Below are 5,014 nucleotides of genomic sequence, written 5' to 3' on the forward strand. Positions count from 1 at the left end.
ATAAGGCCTGATGTGTAGCTTTGTTTTGGGGCTCACTTTGAGAAGTGTTCTGTGATTTGATCTGGATTCTGGGAAGCCGTTGTTGAGAGCCCCGCCTCAGCTTTGAAAAACCCAGATGTTGAAACCCAGATGTTGATTGGGTATGGATGTAATGGTTGGACAGTTTGGAAACTGTCTATTTGATCTGTTTCTCTGTCTTGACAATTCTGTCTGTATACCCTGAAGTTCGGGATGCTGACCTTTTCCCCCTGAACTAGGTGAACGATACATATCTGACTGATTAAAGTAAGCTTGTTAACCCATTTTGAGTTGCTTTCCTTTATCAAAGCAGATCCAAGAACCTGTGCTGGCAGACACCCTGGGGATGCAGGGGTGCTTGCTGCTACAACAGTCCAAAACAGAAGGTTTTTCTGGTAGTGCCAAGTGTATGAGGCCTAAAGTCATTGTCTGTTCCTCCACTGTGGGTGCGGAAATTAAGATATATTAAGATAAACAAACATGCAAACTCATAGAGACAAGTCTTTATTCATAAAACCCTCAGTCCACATCAGATCAACAGTGAGATTCTAATTTGGATGATCTAGGAAAAACGTGTCATTACATCTCTGTTAAACCAATGCAGATTCTAGCCATTTTAATATTTAGACATTTGCTAAACAAGATAATTTAGATAATTTATATGCATGAATGAATAAATTCTAATAACTAAACAATAACAAACTGTATTTCTCCAAAAAATAAAAAAATGAAATATGCTTTGTTATCTAATCATTTAAGGTTATTTTTATTTCAATTGAACATGATATTAGCAGCTGACAGAAATCAGATGTTTTTAAGGATTTAAATCCTTAACAATTCAACTAATTCAGTTAAGAGAAATAATAAATATAGAATGTGGCTAATGTTCACTTAGTGATTCCCAGCTGTTCTGAACAGTTTTTAATTAGTTGGATATATGAACTTGTCTGTGTCTCTATACTAATATTAATTGCTTTATCAAGTACCTTAAATTTAGAAATAGAAAGGACCAGCATGAAGTGGGATAACACATTTATTATGGACTTAATTTTCGTAAAGATACTCAAGAATTTTGTATTAAAAAAAAAACTGGAAAAATACCATTAAAAAAACTCCACCCAAATGGAAGATAGGTATGATTTGATTGAGCAAAATATTGTCTGTTATTACTTTGTAGTAATTCTACTTCTACTTTAATCTCATGATTAATTTTAATTTTTTCAGAATCTATCTTTTTGAAACAATTGAATGTATACTTGTATACTGCTTGATTGGCCTCAAAGATAATACTGGTATTTATTAAACACTATAAGCCAAGGAAAAATGAATTAATGTTGAATTACAGAATCCTTCGGACTCCCAAAAAAGTATTTAAGAAAAAAATACTTTCAAAAATTTCAAAGGAAGACAAAAAACATAAAATAATAGTGGAATACATACAGAAGAGAATTTAGAGCACTTGATGTCTGGGGGGGTGGGAGGATGGGGGAGAGAACTCAATTAGCAGGCTAAAAAATTGAATTAATAATGGAGTATCTTCACAAATAAGAGAAAGAAATAATCATTTGGGAACACAAAAATACTAAAGTAGAGAAAAATCTGACAGAATGAAGCAAATAGCATTGAAGATTACATAAGTCAAAAGCAGTATTCTGAAAGAAACATTTTCAGAAGAAACAAAACAAAACAAAAACAATAACAAAAAACCCAAGGGATTATAATTCCCAGAAAATTATCAATGAAGATGACAAATCAAAATCAATTGATAAAAATTTAAACCCCCATAATTCAGCATATAATACAAAAGAAAAAAATATATAGCCAAAACTTCTGTATGGAGGAAACAAATTCCCAAATGAGACCCTATTCATATTGCAGGAGTTCCGTTTCGGAGAGGGAAAAGGAAATTTGCTTCAAATTAAAGAAAATGAAAGTGGCTAAATTTAACAGTTTCAATAACAAATAAATTTTGCAAGTGAACAGAAGAAAGACCTTCAATTAGAAAGAAAAAGAAATTGTATTAATTTAAAATTATTCTGTAGCCACAGCAAATCACAGAAAGGAATGAAATAATATATTACAACATGACAACTCCATAAACTAGATCTGCAAATGGAATACATACCTTGTAAAACAGAGCTTTATTGTCATGGGGAAAAAAAACAGCCATACAAAGGGAGTCGAGGTATTCTTATGTGAATATAATCTTCAACTTTCAAAGAAATCTGGAAATATATTAAAAACCTTTTTTAAATTCAACTGAAAATAGTAGTAAATAATATTTACCTGCTCTAAAAACCCATTTCAGCTCCCGCTCCTGCTATTCAGGGCCTGAGCTGTTGCCAGGAGGGCCAGGACCATCCTGCCCAAGAAGAAGCCATCCCTGCCTCCTGGGCCGCCACCTGCTAGCTCTGGCCCAGACAGCAGCTGCGAGGGTGGCAGGGGGGCCGGTCCTTTGTTGGGCGGCCGCCCTTGGGTCTCGCTGCCTCCCCCAGGCCCTGGGGGTCTGGCCTCCACCAGGGACAGTTACAAGTTCAGCCTGGGCAAGGGTCTGGGCCAGGGTCTGGGCGCAGTGGGTGTCTCCAGCGGAGGCACGAGAGGTGGCTGCTGCTTGGAATGGAATACAGGAAGAGGTGGCAGCAGCAGGCGGGCCCCAGTGTCAGTCTCAGTGTGCCTCCCGGAGGCGGTGTGGGTATCTTGGGCCTGGGCAGCTCAGGCTACAACAGCAAGGACTAGTAGGACAAGGCAGCTGTCTGAGTGGAGGACACGGCCAACTTGGAGCAGCAGAAGCACTGGTTTGAGAAGGCCCTTCAGGATAAGACAGGGTTTATCATCAAACAGATGAAAGAGGATGGTGCCTGTTCAGGCCAGTGGGCATGATAGACAAGACAGATTTTAGTAGAAGCCTTAAGGTTCGGGCTAGGAGAACCAGCCTCAACCCTTCTGCTCCTAAGTCCCCTTTGGAAGTGGCCCGGCATAAAAGAGGAGTGGACCAGGTGTGTGGTGAGCAGGACATGCATGAGGCTGTCCAGAAACATTTCGTGGATTATCTGATGAAGAATGCCGGCTATTCCAATTATGTCACAGAAGACTTCACCACCTACATCAGCCTTGTATGGGATAAAGATCCTACAGATCCTTACCCAAATAAAACTCAGAGGTTTCTCTAGCTAGAAACAGAAGCTCTTTATTCTAAAGACAAGCCTCAGAAGAGTTGGGCATGACCTATTCCAGACAAGCTGGGTATAGAGAGGCACCCAACAAGAGTCTAACAAGAAGTTATATACCCTAACACAAACAATTCTAGGAAAAAAAAACAAAACCCGGAAACACCCTCCCACCACCCCTTCCCTAAATCTGGACCATCAACCCACTGGTGGGATTGAAAGGTCTCACAGTCTACGTAAGAACCTGGAAAGTCCCTCTTACCCAATACAAAGACACATAGCTATGATTATCCATATTCAGCAGAAAGGGGTGGTCACAAAAAGCACCAGGCAGGAAAAGGGAGGGGCTGAAGGGGCATACCACCAGGTGATTTACAAGAAAATGAAACTTAAGCCTAGGGAGGTTGGGGAACTAGCTCGAGTCTGGTGACTGTCTCCCTCATTTTATGAGAATACTTTCACTCATCTCACCCAATCTGAAAAGGAAAAATAACTACCATGGGAGCCACATCTAGATGCAGGCCATGGAGGAGCCAGCCTGTCGAGGTGTCCCAGTACAGCACAGAGCCCATCAACACTTTCATGGCATTCAGCAGAATGAGGACAAGCCCATCCAGGTCAGCTATCATAGCAATGTCCACTACAACTCAGTGGTGAACCCCAAAAAAGCCATCTTTGGTATGGGGCTGGGGCTCCCCTCCTTCAAGCCAGGGTTTGCTGACCAGTCCCTGAGGAAGAATGTCATTAAAACATCAGAGGAGTCCTGGATTGAGCAGCAGATGCTGTAGGATAAGAAGCAAGCTACAGACTGGGAAGCCACCAATGAGGCCATTGAGGCGCAGGTGGCCAGAGTCTTACCTGCAGTGGCTTCCAGACCAAGAGAAGCAAGCTCAGCAGGCCAGGGGGCAAGCACAGCCCTGGAAAGCCAGAGCCACTTGCAGCTTTGCCACAGCAGCAGCCTCTAGTGGTCTGGAGGAGTGGAGTGGCAGGTCCCCCAGGCAGTGGAGCACCCCTCCCTTCCCTGAGCAGCAGGACCTTAGCCCAGAGCTGGGCCCCAACCCACGCTCACCAGGCCATGCCCTCACTCTTGCCAAAACCCCCTCATCATGTGCACCAGGTCCAAGCAGCCAGTAGGTGATAGGAGGAGACCAAGCCACCTTCCCCTTTGTGTCCCTGCACTAGAATGCCTGGCCCTGATCCAGCTAGCGCCTTTGGTCTAAATGGCTGGGATGATAATGAAATCCTTGCTTCCGTCCTTGCCATCTCCCAAAAGAAATATTTGGACAGTATGAAGAAAAACACAGGACACAGAGATCCCCCACCAGACAAGAGTTGATAACCAGGGACTAGAGCCTCCTGCCCACCCTCTCCCCTCCTTCTGCTCTTCCCTCCCCTGGCCTGGCCAGACCTCGGGGGATTCTCGCACTCTTGTCCAGCCTTGGCCACCCATGGGATCACATGCCTCCCTCTACCTTACTCCTCCTCACCCCACCCCCACCCCCAGCTCCCTCAAATAATGCCCACCTTCTTCCTTGATCTCTGCACCTAAATTCCAACATGGCTTCAGTGGCAGAATGAATGTGGGCAGGCCCTGAGAAACACTAGAGAACCACAGTGGCCCCTTAGACCACCATTGTCCCCACCACCTTTCAGATATGCCTGTCAAAGGAGGGAAATTGGGGCCCCCATCTCTGTTGCCCCCTCTTGAGGGGGTGAGTGGTGGGGTGGGGCAATCCATAGGCCACCCCCCCTCAGCCTGGAGGAAGTCTGAGTCATCAGTGTTTGGGTGTCTTCCCCCTTCTTCCTTTATTGAAATGTAATTTTATCTT

The 5,014-nt window shown here is 43.7% G+C and overlaps 1 pseudogene; it reads left to right on the forward strand.

Moving 5' to 3' along the window:
- Positions 1-2,859: 2,859 nt before the first annotated feature.
- LOC138164079 (OTU domain-containing protein 5-like) lies at positions 2,860-4,521 on the forward strand (annotated as a pseudogene).
- Positions 4,522-5,014: the final 493 nt, after the last annotated feature.

This window comes from Petaurus breviceps, unplaced genomic scaffold, assembly GCF_028583685.1.
Source record: "Petaurus breviceps papuanus isolate PSGF00001 unplaced genomic scaffold, PetGlider_PUasm1.0 189, whole genome shotgun sequence".
Classification (NCBI taxonomy): Eukaryota; Metazoa; Chordata; class Mammalia; order Diprotodontia; family Petauridae; genus Petaurus; species Petaurus breviceps.